Genomic DNA, 18,776 nt, shown 5'->3' with positions numbered 1-18,776 from the left:
AAGGACTCAATGGTGTTGGAGGCAAGAGTGACAGAGAAGGGGAGGTTGAGAAGAGTGGTGCTCTGGTGTCTGCCCTGGTGTGGGTGGTGGGTGGTGGTGCTGCTGCTGAGATGGGGAGCACTGGGGGAGGAGCCAGATGCACTTGAGAACAAATGTAGCACCGCCAGTGAGGATGAAGGTGTGATTTGGAGGTTTGTAGAAAAGAGGGGGGCTGGATTTGAAAGTCTCATTCTCTCACAGAGTTAACAGAAGGTGAAAGGTCATTAGTCATTGGCAGGAACAACAAAACCCAGCTCTGCTTTGATCTGTCCTCCATGGAAGGCCCACAGAGGTGGCATTTAACACCGACCTAGGGCCCAGATAAGGGTCCAGCCTCCTTCCAGATCGCCTGCTGTGTACCCGTGCCACTCACAATGCAGAAACCCACCAGGAATGTCTGGGCCATTTAATATCAGCTGAGAACAGGGCCCTTTTGTGTCTGAATCCCAGGAGCCTGTAGGGCCTTGCTCCGTTTGGGAACCTGGACTCTCTCTTTGGCTTGGAGAAGCTGGTTTGGGCAGAGAGTTTCTCCCGTGTAGGCAGGAGCCAGCTTACTTAGCTGTCCCTGGATGCAGATGACTGGGACTGTGGGGAGTGAGGTTGTCCCTGAAAGGTGTGTGTGTGTTCTGGGGGGTAGAAGAAGGGACTGGAAGGCTGGGCTGCACAGCCCTAGGACGCACATAGTCTGGTTCTTCATTCAGTCACCTAGCATATAGCCAGTGGTCTGCAGTTTGCCAGGCCATGTGCCAGGGCCGAAGCTTCAGAGGCAAAGCAGTCTGATGGAGCTCACAGTCTGATGGCAGAGAAAGACCTGTCACCAGGTACTGATAACACAGTCGTGCAAGAATAGAATGATACTTAGCCACACAGGTGGGATTATGGCATGTAAGCAACTTGGGTCCCTGAATACACAAGTACAGGATGAGAAAGATACACGTTCTAGAAAAAGACTTAGGATTTAATTAATAATCAGAGTAAATATATGCACTGTTCAAAACCCTTGACATATTTTATCTCATTTAATCCTTATAATGACTCTGTGTGTGTGTGTGTAGGGGGGTGGTTCTAACATAATCCATTTTTTACAGAGAAGGAAACTGAGACTCAGAGAGGTGCAGTAACTTGGTCAAGCTACATAGTTAGTTAACTGAAGGACCATTGTGTCTACCTCCAGAATCCTCAACCACTGCTCTGAAGTTGATTGTAAGAGTTATAAGCTGAATTCATTCATGCAATGGGATTACCTTAAATGCTAATGGGACTTTAGGCTGGATTAATAGAGGCATGATATCTGGAATGATAGAGGTGAGAGTTCTGCTTGCTTGCTGTGGATAGAACTCATTAGAATGTCTAATTCTGGGTCTTTTATTATTATTATTTCAGGAGAGACAGGATTCATTTGGAGTAGATCAGGGAAAGGGTAAGGGAACAGGACACCCTGGTCTCAGGAAAAGCTGGAGGAAAGGGACTGTACAACTTGTAGAAGACTGAGGGCTCAGGACCACTGTTTTCAAGTCTCCAAAGAGCCTTTGGGAAACAGGATGACAGACCTGTCCTGGGTGACCACAGAGAGAGATTTTAGCACATCCTAATGACAATTTTTTTAACCAGCCAAACTCTCCAATAGTAGGTCTTGAAGCCTTGGCAGGAAGTGAGTGCCCCACAGTTGGAGGTGTGCAAATAGGGGCTGTGTGACCCTGGTAGTGGGGCTGGAGAGAAGTGGACGCTTTTGATTTGACCAGATGACCTTGAGCCCTTGACACTGAGAGTCTTGGTTCTTTATTTACAGGTGGTGCTGATACCTGCTCGTGCAGCTTCTGCCGTGGTCCCAGCACCTGCCCCTGGAACACCCCCTTTCACCTTCTGAGCCCTGCAAGGTAGGTAGAGCAGTGCAAACCCCAAGTCCTCCTAAACTCGGGAAGTCTGAAGAGGACAGTGGAAGCAGCGCTAGTTGCCATAGTGGATTCAAAGGTAGTTTCTGAGGCATTTCTAGTTAAACTCAGAGTACATTTCTGCCCGTTACCTCATTTGCTTCTCACCTGCCCATGACAGGGAGGCCGGGCAAGGGTGATCCTGTGAGAAAGAGGCAAGGACTGACTAGCCTGGGTGCCAGGGTGCCTGGGCCTCCACCTGGCTGTGCTGCTTGCTGGCTGTGTTACTGTAGGACAGTTGCTTTCCCTATCAAGGCCTCTGTTGGCTCTTTTGTAAGAGGGTGGATTTCCCTGAGGAAAAAGGAGATGCACAGATTCTCCACAGGAGGTGGGAGAATCTGGGGTGTGGCTGCCAAGTCTCTGCTTGTTGACTGGAGGAGGAGAACCTGAGGAGTGTGAGTCATGGGGAAGGATGAGTCAGCGCCACCTGGGGACGGCTGGCAGGGCTGGCAGGGTGGGGCCACCTGACTATCAGATTCCCAGGTGACCCGCTGAAGTAGGCTCAGATCCAAGGGGTGGGGTGCTGAGTCCTGGGCTTTTTCTGCCTCTTCTCCAGAAGCAGGAGACCCTGGTTACTTCCCAGCTTGGGCCTCGGTTTCTCTGCCTAAAAAAATGGGTGTGTGGATCTCCCTTGCACCCACCTTGCAAGTTGTCGTGAAGACTGCACAAGCTCGTAGATGCAGAAGGGCTTTGTGAGCTGTGAAACGGGAAGGATCGCTGCTAGGGAACTAACCCAGCATCTAACGCTGGAAAGGAAGTGAATTTCTAACAGCAAGGATATGGAGAACCTGGAAAACACCCTCCAGCTCATGACATCATCCTTGGTTCCAAAAAGAGAAGGGGCCGAATGCCTATAGGCTTACTCATTGGTGGCCCAGCTGGCTTTAGGAGGTGACAGTGACCACAGACAGAGCTGTTCCTCTTTCCCAAAGCTGAGATGAACGAGCCTTCTAATGGTCTTCAGAATGCTTTGTCCTCAAAGCCAGGATTCCTAGAATGCCCACCAGGCCCAGAGAGGGGACTTGTCCCACTTCAGCCGAAGCCTGTTGTTCTGCTGAGCAAGGAGCAGCCCTGATGCTGCCCAGAGTGGAGGGATGGGAGCCAGTCTTGGTTCTGAAGCTCCAGCTTTTGGGACTTAGCCCTGACCACTCCAGCTCCTAAAGCCGAATTGCCTTTAACTACTCTGTCACCAAAGAGTATTACTCTCTGTTCATGCTGTTGGTGACAATGACACAGACCTGTCTTCTGCTTTCCCCATTTGTGCAGACCCTGCAGGGCCAGACTGGCTCAGGCCCAGATGAGTACCTGTTAACTAAGCTTGGCTGGCTCAGCCCCTACACTGTGCCCACCTCATGCCCACTTCTGCTGAACTTGAGTTCAACCAAGGAGGCCCCAGTGAGCTCCTGCTTGTCCAAATCCTGTGGTATTTCCTCAGATCTCCATGTACCACCTCCTTGGAGCAGTTGAGAACATTCAAGAAGTTCTCTCCCCTCTTTGCTTCTGGGAGACTGCACCATCCAGTTTATCTCCATTTCCCCGACCTTCTCTGGACCCTGCTTTTCTGCCTCTAATGTTCACCAGGATTCTGACCATCATCTTGTCTTGAGTTACATTGTAGGTTCACTCGCTCATTCACTTACTCATGGGTGCATTCATTTGACAGATATTGAGGCCTTGAACTGGGTGTTGGAGAGCAAGGTTTTCCCATCCCTCTTGGTCTTGTAGTCCTGGGTCTTACAGTAAGTCATTACACACATAACAAATTTATTTCTTCAGCCATAAAGGAGACAACCAGGGTTATGGGCGCATATGGGATTGGGTGGGTGTGATGGAATTCTATCTGGACAGATGAGGGAGGCTTCCCTGAAAAGCCCAGACCTAAAGAGGGAATGGAAGGTGCTGTGTGAGCAGGGAAGGGAGCACCCAGGCAGCGGGAACAGTATGCCGAGGCTCTGAGACAGGAGGTCCCGTGTGGAGTTGTTGGGGATCTGAAGGAAGGGAGCATGGTGGGACAAGGGCCTAGAGACCTGATAGCACCTTAGTTATGCAAGCCCTTGGGGGCCTTGGTTAGCGTTTGGATTTTATCCTAAGCTGCTGGGGAACTACTGGAAATGTTAAAGTAGGGGAGAGATTTGCCCAAATTTCATTATTAGAACCCTGGAAAGAGAGACCCTCCCACGCTGATAAATCCCAAAGGTGTAATGTTTGGCCCTTCCACACTGTGGCGTCCTGACGCTGTGCCTCAGATGAGGCTTGGTCTTGGGCAGTCTTGGCAAATGTGCTCTTCCCAGCATTCTCTGGACTCCTTGCATTTTTTTCATTGCTGAGCTTCTGAGTGGAGAGGGGCGATGAATCAGACCTGCCCCACCCTCGGAGATCCAGAATTGTGGTGGCTGAGCCTGGAGTCCTTGTGATAAGTCTCAGAGGAGCCAGGGAGACCTTTTCCTCTTGAGTCAAGCACTGGCTAAGGGCGAGTCGGGCTTTCAGGCAGAGTCACACGTGCAAAGGTTTGGCCACTTGGAGCCACTGTGCTTGGGGACTAGTGAGCAGTGCTGCAGCAGCAGGAGTGTAGGGAGTGGCAGGAGATAACGGGAGGGCAGGGCTAGGAGAGGCATTGAATGCCAGGTCTCGATCCTCTGGGTGCCAGGAAGCCATGGACACATTTTCAGCTGGGAGTGGCTTGATTGACAGGATTTGAGCAGGGAGGGAGGATCAGAGGGGTTAACGCTGTAAGCTGGTTGGAAAGAATGAGTATCACTAGGTGAAACCTTCTTTGTCACTCCCACTCACCTACACACAAACACAGTAAAACACTCAATCCCTTTCTGTCCCCAGCCCTTGTTGGGTTGTTTCCCCATTGGCTAAATCATGGGAGCTGCCCTGTGTTGTTTTACTGAGCACTGGGGTTTGGTTATATACTGGGCTCCAGAAGCAAACAGGGTGAACCTGAAGCATCACTCTGGCCTGACTTGCTCTGTGCCCCTTGACATGTCTCTTAACCCCTCTCAGCCTCAGTTTCCTCATCTGTGAAATGGGGTATGACCACAGGGTCATTGAGGATTGAGTGATGGAGAATTCAAGTTCTAAGCATATGCCTGATGCATAGAGATGGCTGTTTAGCTTTATTTCCCTGTTGATTGCTAACGGCCCAGACCATGTCGTAATATGCCCTTTGGGGAGTCTTCTCTGCAGCCATAAATCTGTAATCTGAATTAAGAACAAGGTGTTCCCTGCAGCCCTGAAGGAGGCCTCTAATGGGACTCTGAAGGGTTTGGAAATGCCTTTACATTTCCCCCACTGGGGTCTGGCCCGGCTGGGCTCAGAGGGCTGGATGAGATCTTATTTGTCTCTTTAGCTGTAGCTCTCAGCACAAGGCTGGCCTATCATGGTTCTCATCAACACTAAACAAAACAGTTTTAAATTTAAAAAAGTCATAGACTTTGGGCATCATCTTGCCGGCACCTTCATCTCATGGCTGGGCCCAGAGAAGGACAGTGACTCATCCAAGGTCAGCCAGCCCTTTTTAAAAAAATATATATTTTATTGATTTTTTACAGAGAGGAAGGGAGAGGGACAGAGAGTTAGAAACATCGATGAGAGAGAAACATCGATCAGCTGCCTCCTGCACACTCCCTACTGGGGATGTGCCTGCAACCAAGGTACATGCCCTTGACCGGAATCGAACCTGGGACCCTTGAGTCTGCAGGCCAACGCTCTATCCACTGAGCCAAACCAGTTTGGGCTCAGCCAGCCCTTTTGCGGCAGGGATTGGACCTGTTCATTTCTCCTGGCTCAGATCTGTATTGCAATTCTACTTTTTAAAATGCTGATAATTAAAATTTCAAGTCAGCTGGGGAAGGGGTAACAATGGAGTGGGCATTTTGGGTTTAGGGGCTCCCCTTAGACCAGTGGTTCTCAACCTTCCTAATGCCGCGACCCTTTAATACAGTTCCTCATGTTGTGGTGGCCCCCAATTTCATTGTTACAAATTGAACATAATTAAAGCATAGTGATTAATCACAAAAACAATATGTAATTATATATGTGTTTTCCGATGGTCTTAGGCGACCCCTGTGAAAGGGTCGTTCGACCCCCAAAGGGGTCTCGACCCACAGGTTGAGAACTGCTGCCCTAGACCAGTCCAGAGAGCATCCTGACTACAAAGGCCTAAGGATATCATCCAACCTCCTTAGTTTACATTTTGGGAAACCGAGGCCCAGAGAGAGGTAGTGGTTTGCTCTGGGTCCCCAGATAGTGGGACGCAGAGAAGCAGTCACAAGGTCCACTTTCAGTAATAAGCAGTAGGTGGGCGGCTCTTGCCCCAGCCCACTGCCTCATGTTGAAATGTAAAAGTGGAGTGTGAACAATGGTTTCCTGAGGAAGTTTTGGGTTTTAATTGTGTCAAGGAGAAGGACATTTCCGGAGCTGTGTGTGCCCATGTGATGTCTGTGGAGTTGGGCCTGGCAAAGCTATTTCAGAGTAAAGCCACAGGCTCCTATTTATAGGCCGATGTGATTAGGTTGATGTGGTCAGGAGAGGCCTGCCTGCCTTCAGCCCAGCCCAGCTATGGACGGGGAAGAGGCCCTTGGGGGCAGTTCTGACCCATGGGTGAGTAGTGAGGGATCTGGGGTGGTCCCTGAAGCCTGCTCGGAGGTGGGGCTCCAGGGAGGCCTCAGGGGAAGTCCCAGTCCTGACTCCCAGTTCAGCTGCCTGCAGCAGGCCCTCTGCAGAGATGAAACCAGTTCCCATCCTGTTCTCTCCCTGTTTAAAAATCCTCCCTGTCTGAGATCAGTTCAGGACTCCTAGTAGTCAGGCCTTCCTCACCCACACGCCCAGGTCTCCACCCTTCAGTGTTTGTATTTCCAGTGTGAGCCACATCTCTGAGCCTTTGCTGTTCTCCCCACCGGACTTGCCTGTTCCCAGTTTCCCCAAAACAAACCTTCGCTCATTCTTTGAGGCTCTGCTCAAATGCTTCTCCTTTGTGGCTTGTCAGGTCCTGGGTGCTCCCTGCTTGTATCACCTGAGTGATTACCTGAGTTCACGTGTGCTGTCCACTGGCCAGGAAGTCCTGAGGCAGGACCTGACTCAGAGGAAGAAAAGGAGCAAGGCATTTGTGGTTGAGCACCTTCTGTGGTCATTCACTTGACATGTTTAATGAAATGCAATCTGCATGCCACTCTGCGCAGCACATGTGTTTCAAAGGTGTGTAGGCATGAAAGTAAGACTTCAAGGTCAGATAGTCCTAATTCATACTTTGCCCTGCACTTCCTAATAGTCATCCTTGGTCTGAACCTTTAGAGCAGTGGTTCTCAACCTTCCTCATGCCGCGACCCTTTAATACAGTTCCTCATGTTGTGGTGACCCCCAACCATAAAATTATTTTCGTTGCTACTTCATAACTGTAATTTTGCTACTGTTATGAATCCTAATGTAAATATCTGATATGCAGGATGTATTTTCATAGTTACAAATTGAACATAATTAAAGCATAGTGATTAATCACAAAAACAATATGTAATTATATATGTGTTTTCCGATGGTCTTAGGCGACCCCTGTGAAAGGCTCATTCGACCCCCAAAGGGGTCTCGACCCACAGGTTGACAACCGCTGCTTTAGAGTTTCAGTTTTCCCATCTGTAAAATGGGAATGATGCTACCTATGGGTTTTGGGGAAGCATTGTCAAGAAGACAAAGCTTATAAGTACTTATGTTCCCTGGTCCATAATGAGCTTCTGTGTGCAATATAGGTATCATTTACAGGTGGGGAAACTAAGGCTCAGTACAGGGAAGCACTGTCTCTAAGGCCCCACACAAGTCAGTGCCAAGAGGAGAGACCAGGTCTCGGTCCTAGCCTCCAGCTCCACCCTGTGTTCTCTCCTCCCTCTCTTAGCCCCTTGGGCCTATTTTGTTCCCCAGATCAGGGAAAGCTTTGTTTGGGGATTGTTTTTCCTAAGAAGTTTCCTCTGTGGTGCCACTGGTTGACTCAGCCCTGAGTCACCCGAGGAGGCTAAGGGCCAGGATGGAGTGGGGGAGAGAAGAGGAGGGGAAGGAGAGGAAGGACAAAGAAGGGGGTCCCAGTTCCAGCCCTGGCTCTCCCATTGCTTGGCCTCAGTTTCTGTGTGAAAGGAGATGTTGGGCTTTGGTAAGTGGTTTCCAGTCCAGGCTGAGCCTCAGAATCCCAGATTTCCTGGCCCCCACCCTGACCTACCCTCAGAGGCTGGGCGTGGGGCCTGGGAATCTAGGTTTTCTGGAACTCCCCGCGTGATTCTGCTGCACACCTGATCTGCAGAGGTGTTTGGGCACCCAGCTGCTCAAGGCCACCCCCGCCTGGGCCTCAGAGTGGTTGCCAGCCTCTGCTGACCGTCTCCACTAACACAGAGCCACACCTCGCTGGAGGCTTTGTCAGAGTGGTGCATGGGAAGTACATGGGCTTTTTTCCTTTTTAAAACAGCTTTATTGAAGTGTAATTTACATGAATTGGTGAAGTAAACTTATGTATAATTTATGTAGGTATATTTCACCCAGTTTAATTAATTCAGTGATTTTTAATAAATTCACAAAGTTGTGCCTCCATTTCCACAATTCAGTTTGAGAGCATTTCTACCACCCCTAGAAGAAGCTGTGCCTACTTGCTGACAATCTCCACACCCACCCCAGAGCCCGTCACCAGTCTGTCCTGTCTTTCTGAATGCCCTGTGTGCACCTCCCAGCTTCACCCTTTCTGGCTGTGTGACCTCGTGCAGAGTATTGCCCTTCTCTGAGCCTTGGATTTCTCCTTAGTAGGAGAGGGAAAACTATCCTCCTTAAAGCTTATTGTTTGAATTTCACTGATGTGGTAGAGTGTGTGATATATGGCAGGAGCTGGGGAGTGGGAGCCTGGCATGCAGTACCCGGACATAGTACAGGTACCAGAACACCGCATTAGCAAACATTTTACAGACTCACGCTGTGCCAAGCACTGGGCTAAGCACCTTAAATGCACTATCTCTTTTAATTCCCATAACAGCACTTATTAGATGAGTGCCAATGTCATTTTTATTTTATAGCTGGAGAAACAGGCATTGAGAAGGGAGGTAACTTTTCCCAGCTTGCATAGGTAATGGTGGGTAGGGGTGGGCATCTATCTCCAGGCTTGCCTTCCTTCATCTGAAGATGGGAATCATGGCTCAAGAAATACCATTCGTGGGCCCAGGACAAGGTTCAGGGCACACACCTTCAAGGGATAGGACCTGATACAGTGGACACGGGATTCGAAAGATGGCATGTAGTACAGAGTGTATCATGTACCAGAAGTGATATGGTGCATGGAGCATGATCCAAGGAATAAGTGACATGGGACACAGGACATGGAACATGCATCAGGGTAGTCATGCACACAAGGTATGAAGAACCCAGGGCCTGGTATGGGGCACAGAGAGCATGGCTTATGTGATGGTGGGCAGGGTACATGGGGACATGGTACCCAGGGTATAGCGCTTGAGCTTCGACAATGGGCACAAAGAGCCCCTTTTCATGTAGTGACTGGGGCCCCAGCATGCAGTGGCAGAATCCAATTTTCTCCTCTCACAAACACCCGTCTATGTTTTTCCTCCTCCTCCCTGTCTCTGGATGCCAAAGAGTGTGTGTCTCCCAGAGGACTGGGCCCCAGAGTACATCCCACCACCCACCAGCTGAGACAGAGCTCCAGGCTTGGGGCCAAGTGCATGGCTGAGGAAGAACCTGCCAGGCCCCCAGATCCTTGTCTTTCAGAGGCAGCTGTGAGCGCTAGGGCCAGGGCTGGCCTGGCCCGAGCCCGGTAATTTTCCTGTAAACCATCCTCCCTCCTCTCCCCTCCCTGGCTGCTGCTGCTGGCTGTGAACGCTGCATTCCAGTGCTTAGGAGAAAAAGCTTAGTGGAGAGAGCCAGCAATGCCGCTGGGGCTGCTGGGGTGGAGGTGCAGGGGGAGGCAGTGGGGGTGAAGGTGGAGGGAGGAGGCAGTGTTTAGCAGGCTGGTGGTTCCTGAGCCCTCCTGGCACTCACTCCTTTATTTTGTCTCCTCTCTACAAGTGCCCCCAATGAGACTGAGGCTCAGAGAGACCAAGAGCTTGCCCATGGTCACATACAGTCAGAGGCAGATGGAGTCTAGACCCCAGCTCTCCTGGAGGCAGGAAATTGAGGATGTATAGAGGCAAGGTTAGGTGGAGCGGAGGCTGTTGATGGGGGATCAGCAGGTGATGAGGCTGCAAGATGCTAGGGAGTCCTGTCTGCTTTCTGTATGCACTGGGGACTGTGGAAAGGTCTTGTGTAGGGAATAGTACAGTCTCTAGGGATAATGGGAGAGTCGGAGGCAGTGAAAAAGCTGGTGCAGTGGGACCAGAGGAAAGGTGGGGATCCAGAAACAGGACAGTGGCTGGGTTGTGGGGTGGGAAGCGAATGTGAAACAGGGGGGGTGTGGGGTTGAGCATCGCAGCTCTGGCCTCAGCCCTTATGTGCAGTCCTGGTGGGCTGACTCTGGTTAGGCCCTGCCTCTAAGAGTGTTCCAGAGGGTTCTGGAAGCCCCCAGATGTTCAGGCACTTGGACACCCAGAGGAGAATGCTGGTGACTGGTGCCAGCATGGAGGTGAAGTGGAAGCACACCTGGGGAGAGAAGACCACACGTTTTGGAGTCCTACTGTGTGCCAGGCTTGTTTTGTGTGCTGGATCGTTTACTTCGTCCATCTGGATTCGATTGTCCTCTGAGCTTGGAAAGGAACAAAAGCATTCCAGTGCCATACTTCTGTTTATATTTAAGAGGGGAGAGTACTTTAAAATCCTACTAAAAAGAAAAGGATTAGTAACAATAACAAATATCTTTGAAACTCTGGAAATTCTACTGCAGTTAAGAATTTGAGAGCAATTACAAAGAATCTTTAATCATGCTATAACAGTTGGAGTTTTCCCATAACTGATTTTTACTAGTATCAAGGGCTGGCAAACCTGTGACATAGTCTCATCATTCTTTACCCAAGGACACAGGTTCAGAGAGGTTGAGTCACTTGCCCAGGGTCACCCAGGTAGTGGGTGGCAGGGCTGGGTTCAGATGGTGACTCCAAAACCTTTGTTCTTTTGATTGTGAGTAGACCGGAGGAGAGGATAGGGTGTCATCTGGAGAGACTCAAGGAGGGGATGGGAGGCAAGGCAGGCTCCTTAGATGCTGGTTTGAGGTTCTCTCCTGAGATGCCTTCCCATCCCTGACACCAGCCACTACCCTGGGCTCTGGGCCTTGGCTGGGACCCTCCAGCCTTCCCCAGCTTTGGATACGGGAACACAGAGGTAGAGGTCAGGGGTAGGTATGAGGGGTGTGACCTGTATGTGTGCACAGCCTAGGGACTTACCTTTGGATGTTATGGTTGAGAGCCTGCTGTGTGCCCAGCATGGTGCCCACGGCTCCCAGGCACCCCACAGGGTAGGAATCATCGCCCCATTTTACAGAAAGGAAATTGAAACTCTGCAGAAAGGCTGTTTGCCAAGTCCCGCATCCCCCATCCCAGGTAGGGATTTGGGCTCTATCCAAATTCATCCAGACATTCCCTATATTCTCTTGGCTGGAAGGTGAGGCACCCCTCACCCTGTTGGTCACTTTTGGCATACTGAGCTTACAGAGGCTCAGCCCCCTGCTCTTGGGGAAGAAAACTGGCATTTTGAACATCTATTTTCTGCCAGCCATGGTCCTAGGATCTTTCACATTTATGGTCTCATTCAATCCTTTCCTCTTGCCTTGGAGACATTTCATACCTAAGGAACTTGAGTCTCAGAGAGAGAACTTACCCAAGCCCCCAGCTAACAACGATCATAGTTTCCTTGTAGGTGCATACTCTGCCCAGCTCTATGCTAAGCCCAAATGTATTTACCTGGTAAAATTCCCACAACAAGCCTAGGAAGGCATTATAATCCCCATGTTACAGATGAGAAATGAAGGCTCAGAGAGCAGAAGGGACTTGCTCAAACCACACAGTTAGAAAGTGGTGGATCAGGCAGGGACTTCAACCCAGATTTTCCTGGAGGGAGCTCCTTCTAGTCATGCACATTGTTTCCTCCCTCTTGGAAAGCCCTTCCTCTGTGGCACAGGGAGCTGCCTCCTGGGCTCCTGCTCATGCTGGCTCTGGCTGGGGCATCTTAGGCCCTGACTTCCCAGGAGGTTTGCTGGTGGAGATTCAGTTCCGTCTTCTACTGGTCCTGCAGCCACAACTCCTGCATTTGGGCCTCCGTGTCTTGCTGCTGATGTGTTTGTGTCTGGGCTCCCCTATTGGTGGGCTACAGGGTACCAGAGTGGCTAGGCTACTTGTTTGAAGCTATTTGCAGCGCAGCTGCTGGCCCAACCCTCCCAGGACCAGCTCCTCCACCCAGAGAGGGGAGACAGAATGTAAAGTGGGCCCTGGCAGGCAGGGTGCTGGGCTTGCACCCATCGCCAAATCTGGCTGCTTCCAGGGCACAGGGTCAGGAAGTGGTGGGGTCTGGCCTCCTCTGAATGTCTTGCCCTGGCTCTCAGCACTATGTGGGGTTGCCTCCGGAAGCTGGGAAAGGGCCAGTGGCTCTGGTCCCTGGGATAGTTGGCTTCCTGGAGGTGGCTTGAGCCAAGCCCCGCTGGCTGTTCCCCTGACAGCTGTCCACACCCAGAATAGACTGTGCCAACATAGAGGTCCAGCTGGCCCTTCCAGTGAGCCCTATCATGTCATGGAGACAGGCCTCAGCTCTGGCCTGGTCGCCAAGAGACTTGAGTTCTAGGTCTGCTCCTCCAGGTACTTGCATGTGACTCTGAGAAGTCACGCTCTCGTTCTTGGTGTCATCATCTACAGAGAGAGGATGGACTAATGCTGCTAATGAGTCGTACTGTGTGTAGTGGACTCCAGCAGTCTCTCTCCAGAGCTCCCAACTGTCCTGCAACTGGGCATCACTATAGCTATTTACAAATGAGTGGCCCAAGATTCAGAGAGGGACAGTAATTTGCTCCAGGAAACACAGCCCAGACCTGATCTAAAGAATCTCACTGTGAAGTCTAACCTTTCTCCTGCCCCACTGCTGTCATGTGGTGTGTCAGTGCTGAACAAAGGCCTCTGCAAAGAAACCAGACAGTTCAAGAAGAAGGAGACTCACTGTTGGAGAGTTCATACTGTGTGTCGGGCCTTGGGCTGCCTTGCTGCCCTGTGAGTTAGGCATTATTCCCCCAATCCTATATAATAAAGAGGTAATATGCAAATTGACCATCATGCCCTCGCACAAGATGGCCGCCCCCCATGTGGTCACAAGATGGCCGTGCCCATGTCGTTACAAGATGTCTGCCACAAGATGGCCGGCAGGGGAGAGCAGTTGTGGGCGATTAGGCCAGCAGAGGAGGGCAGTTAGAGGTGACCAAGCCAGCAGCGGAGGGCAGTTATGGGGGGGACGACTAGGCCTGCAGGGGAAGGCAGTTGGGGGCGATTGGGCTGGCAGGGGAGCAGTTGGGGGCAATCGGACTGGCAGGTGAGTGGTTAGGGGGTGAGCAGGATGGCAGGCAGAAGTGGTTAGGGGCAATCAGGCAGACAGGCAGGCGAGTGGTTGGCAGCCATCAGTCCCGGATTGTGAGAGGGATGTCCCAGATTGGAGAGGGTGCAGGCTGGGCTGAGGGACCCCCCCCCCCCCCCGAGTGCACAAATTTCGTGTACCGGGCCTCTAGTTTATAGATAAGGAAACAGGCCCTGGTCATAGAAACTGAGTCTCCCAGATTCTTAAACAAGCCTCCTTTCAAGTCCATGGGACTCTCCAGACCTCACTGAAGTCCTGTCCAGTTTCACTGGGTTTCATAACTGGTGTCTCTGTTTACTGACCATTGTCCTAATTAGCAAAATCCCAGCCAGACGGGCGGGAGCACCCAGAGAACAGCCGTGAGCCAGAAGGCAAACAAGCTCCGAGAGAGGGCTTCCCATGAGTGACCGGCTTCTCAGAAATCAAGAACAACAGTGTTTGGGGTTGAAGAGAAAAGAACAGGGCGGTGTCTCCTAGGCTGGCCAAGACTTTTTGTACACTGTGGCTGGGGGCGGAGGGGGAGGCCGCTGTTTCCAGGCTCTTGTAGCTGCCTTGGGAGGCCCAGAGAGACCCAGAGACAAGCCTAAGGTCCCAGAGGGTGCAAGGCAGGAGCTAGTTGTGGGGGTCCTGGGACCAACTACAGGGGAGGGATGTGGGTTGTACAACTCCTCCCTGTGGCATATATTGAGAAGCTGCCTACTGTGTGGTTGGCACTGGGCAAGAGCCAGGAACAACCAAGATCAGAGGTGAAGGGGACCTCTGAGGTTCAGAGAAGGGAAGGAATTAGGATCTGCTCATATAGTGAGTCCTGGAAGAGCCAGGCTGCCCCCCAAGACAAAAAACAAAACAAAACTATACCTGACCTGTGTGCCCAGGAGTGGCATAGAATATAGGTGCCACAGTCCATCTTCCACTCAGTGGCCACAGCCTGGGGACCTTCCTAGGACATGCCTTTGTGCTGGGTGCTCACACAGGTATGTGGGGGGCTAGAGGGCTTTCCTGATGCAGCCTCCTGCCCTGATCTGGGAGGTGTGGTGGGGACGGCTGCCCCTGAGACTCCTGGCTGCCAGGCTTGGCTTGGGATTCACTGGTTTAGCAACTGTAACCCTTTACCTGGAAAGGACACTGTGCTCCCTGCCTGGGCCGGATGGTGCCAGGAGGTCCTACTTGATCTCCCCAGACCTCACTGAGCTTGGGGACTAGAGCCAGCCACACTTGTGTTTAAATCTCAGCAATGCCTCTTTCCGGCTGAGTGGCCTTGAGCAAGTAACTGAACCTCCCCGAGTCTTGGTTTATGGGAACTTTAATGCCCATTTCCCCTGCTATGAAGAGACTCAGTCTTGGACCCCCCTCTACTTTACTCCCTCTCTTCTCCCAGAGATGTCTGGGCCCAGAGGAGAGGTGGCATGCTGCCACTGGTGATGTGGTGCCTCCTGCAGGGGTCCTTGATCGTCAGGTTCAGAAGGACCTGTGGAGATGACCTGGTCCCTTACCATTTTACACATGGGAATCCTGAGGGTCAGAGACATGTAGGTTCTGGACATGGTTGCACAGCCAGTATCTGGGGATACTGAGCTGGGAATAACATAGGGGCCTACCCCATCTTTACATTGGAGACCCTGAGGCCCAGAGGAAGATAGTGACTTGTCCAGAATCACCCAGGAAGTCAGTGGTGGAGCCAGGCCTAGCCCTGGGGCCTCTTCTTTTACATCTAGGGATCTTGTTCTTGCACCCAAATCCCCTCCACTCTCCTGAGTGCATCCTCTTTCAGGCAGGGGGCAGCATAAGACCATGCTACCCCCATCACAGGCTCCACACATCACTGCCCTGTAGCGAGAGTTCCTAGGCTGCGGGCTCTCTGGGGCAGGGGCCAGGGCTCCTTCACCAGGTTTCCGGTGCTGAGGGCCCAGGCTCCAGAGCTATGTGGCGGACAAAGCTGCAGGGCCTTTGTGATCATTAACCTGAGAGCCAGTGACCCTGGGCTGCTTGTCAGACCCCTAGGGCCAAGGCCAAGCCATAGCAGCGCTCTGTTAATCACCAACTGAGGATGTCAGGGACACACTGCTCCAAGAAGGGACTGGGCAGCTGCCCGCTCAGGTCAGTCTGGGGCTGGGATGACAAGGACATTTCTTCCTACTTGTTTGGATTTTCCAAATTGTCTAATGAGCAGGCATAACTTTAAGCATATTTTAAAAAGATATTTCTAGATCAGTGTTCTGATAAAAAAAAAACACAACCTAGTTGAGTCCAGTATATTGAATACATACTTGTAAATAGTTTTTAATCCTACAGCAAGTTTTTTTTAAAGCAAGTATATTGAGGTATAATTTACATACCATAACAATTCACCCACTGTAAGCAAGCGTCCAGCACTCTGAAGTTTAGTAGATTTTTTGGTTCTGTAATCATCACCATAATCCAGTGTTAGAATGTTTCCATCACCCTAACATGTTTCCTGGTGCTGACTCCAGCAATCCAGCCACTCACTGCAGCCTCAGGCAGCCTTGGCAACATCTGAGAGGAAAATTCTCCCCATAAGGATGTTTGCAAAAACGGATACCCTTATAAAAAAGAGGAGAGGAGCCAATAGTTATACAATTTGCTTTTTGCCCTTGGAGATCTCGCCATGCTTATTGAGTGCCTACTATGTGCCAGGCACAGTCAGAACTAACTTGTTCTGTTTTCACAGCTGCAGAGTGGCCCATTGTATGGCGGCTCCATAATTTATTTGACCAGGGAATTTGGGTCCTTTCCAGTTTTCTTCAAACAATGCTGCAGTGAATATCATTGCACGTATATTTTTGTGTTCCTTTGTAAGTCATTCTGAAGGATGTGGCTCTGTGGTTGCTTTGTGTGTTTGGTATTTGGATAACCAAACTGCTATCCAGAGAGGTGAAGCTGGTTTATGTCTTCATCAGAGTGTATGAGAACTGTGGGGTTTTTATTATCTTCTGAAATGCCTATGGAGATGGAAGAGCTCTCTGAATTTAGGCCTGAGTTGGCCTCCGCAGGCCCTGAGAACTCAGCATCTCCCTGTGACACCCACTACTACCCCATACACTGGGATACAGTTTAGAATCTTCTGTGTGGCAGACATGCCCCTGTGACTCCTGCCACCCTCTCCAGCCTCATCTTCTCTTGCTCACTGTGTTTCAGACTGGATCCCTCTGTTATTCGCTGCGTGTGCTCTGTGTTTGCTTGCCCTTTGCTCATGCTGTTCCCGCTCTGAAAATGCCTTTTCTTCTTAATCTCCCTCCTTCCTGTCCTTCAACACCCAGGTTACAAGTCCCTTCTCCATGAAGTCTTCTTATAATCCTTACACTCTGAATCATCTCTGTGTGTGTGTTCCTTTAGCCCTTTATTTGACCCACAGGCCCCCTTAAGTACAGGGAAGCTATGGTGGATGGAGGGCAAACCTGAGCCTGACTAAATAGAAGCTGGGACCCGGGAGGGGCTGGGACAGGTGGCTATAGCTGTGGGGAAGGGGCACGGGAACTCCCACTTACCTCATTGTCAGCCAGGCCATTTTCACACATTGAGACTGATTTAATCCTCAGCAACTACCCTACCCCTTCAGTAGATGAGGTGACTAGGCATAGAGAGGGAAGGTAACTTACAGTGGAGGTGGGAATCAAAGCCAGGTCTCCAACTCCCCAGCTCTCTTTCTTGTCATCACACCAGTCTGTTGGGAAAGGAATTCTGGGAGGCAAAGGGACCTTGAAAATAGAGAAATTGAGTCCAGTAGGGTGGTGAGAGGGAGGAGAGAGGGATTGGCGGGACTAGGTGAGTCTGAATAGCACTTCTAACCCAAAGACTGTATGCCTCAGGAGTGGAGGCTGGAGGAATGGGAAAGGGCCTGGGAGTGGGGAAAAGGCTTAAACCTTGTCTTCTCCAGGTTGTGTGTGTGTGGGACAATAGATAGAACCTAGAACAAACAAAACAAAACAAAACAAAACAAAACAAAAAGCCCCCAAACAGATCTCACTTATTTATGGATAATAAAGAGCATTATAAACTGATGAACAAAAATAGATACAGAGGCAGAGCAGCATTAAACAGACTGTCAAACTACAGCAGGAAGGTTGGGGAGGGTTGGGGGGAGGGTAAGAGATCAACCAAAGGACTTGTATGCATGCATATAAGCATAACCAATGGACACAAGACACTGGGGGGTAGGGGAAGCTGGGGGAAGGTCAAGGGGGGAAAAAAAGAGACAAATGTACTACTCTTTGTAATATTTTAAGCAAAAACAAACCAACAAACAAAAAAAAAACCCCAAACAAACCAAAATTAAAAAACTAGAAACAACAACTATAAGAAGAAACAGGGGTTGTTACTTAATACATGAAGGTTAACCTTGAAATCATCAGCTAAAGCGGGGTAGATGTGGTTGCCCCTGGGGAGAGGTAAGTGGGGTTGAGATGGAACAACTTTGTACAAATATGTGACTTTAAATCTTGATAAAAATTAACATTTTAAGAATAAAAACTTTTTTGATGGTCTAATCACTATTTTGTACACCTGAAACCAATACAAAATAATGCACATGCAAAAAGAATAAAAACGTTTCAAAAAGAAGGAAAGGGGGTGGTCTTGAGTAAAGTAGAATCTGCATTCTCTGGAGGTGAGAGGTTGGCCCACCCCTCCCTGAGTTCTATTGACTCATGGGTCCAGTCTGCCCTGGCTGGTGCGAGCCTCATGCTGCCTAGGTGGGCAGGCCACCAAGGCTGCCTGGGTTCAAATCTTGGCTGTACCATTTCCTAGTGGTGTGCAGGTTGCTTGACTATTATGCATGTAATTTGACTCTGTAAACTAGGATAAAGGATGTTTTGAGGTGTCAGCCTTCATATAATGTGTGGAAAAACTTCAGTAAATACTGAAGATGTTAGCTGCAGACATGGGAGGGGTCTTGCGTGGGTCACACAGGAGCCTGAGCTGGGCTGCCTGCTATTCCTGAATGCATGCGCCCATTTAGTGTGCACCGAGTTAGCTCCTGCTGTATGCCAAGCCCTGTGCCTGGTCTCCAGCCCAGAGCTGGGGTGAAGGGGTGGCCACGCCCAGTCAGTTCGGTCCCGGTGGAACCCCAAAGTCTCCAAAATCCAGGCCAGATCCCCGCCCCTGCCGGGCGCGCAGGGGCCTGCCCACGCCGTCCCTCCGGGGCGGTCCCAGCTTGGGCGGGATGGGCCAGCAGCTACTTAAGGTCGGCGACCCGGAGTGGGCGGCTGTCGACCGGGTCTTCTGCTGTCGTCCTCGCTACCATGGCTCCGCAAAGCTCCGTGCCGGCAA

General features: G+C 50.7%; 1 protein-coding gene across 1 annotated transcript in view; it reads left to right on the top strand.

Moving 5' to 3' along the window:
• The first annotated feature begins 1,828 nt into the window (after positions 1-1,828).
• The window catches only part of GSN (gelsolin), a 39,393-nt gene continuing 22,445 nt past the window's right edge, over positions 1,829-18,776 (top strand). The window contains exon 1 of the mRNA XM_005879197.2: positions 1,829-1,916. The gene's annotated coding sequence lies outside the window, so the exon portion shown is untranslated. The remainder of the gene's footprint in view (positions 1,917-18,776) is intronic.

Source organism: Myotis brandtii, unplaced genomic scaffold (genome assembly GCF_000412655.1).
Source record: "Myotis brandtii unplaced genomic scaffold, ASM41265v1 scaffold589, whole genome shotgun sequence".
Lineage (NCBI taxonomy): Eukaryota > Metazoa > Chordata > Mammalia > Chiroptera > Vespertilionidae > Myotis > Myotis brandtii.
The sequence above is the reverse complement of the archived record's forward strand: the minus strand, read 5'-3'. Positions and strand labels throughout refer to the sequence as shown.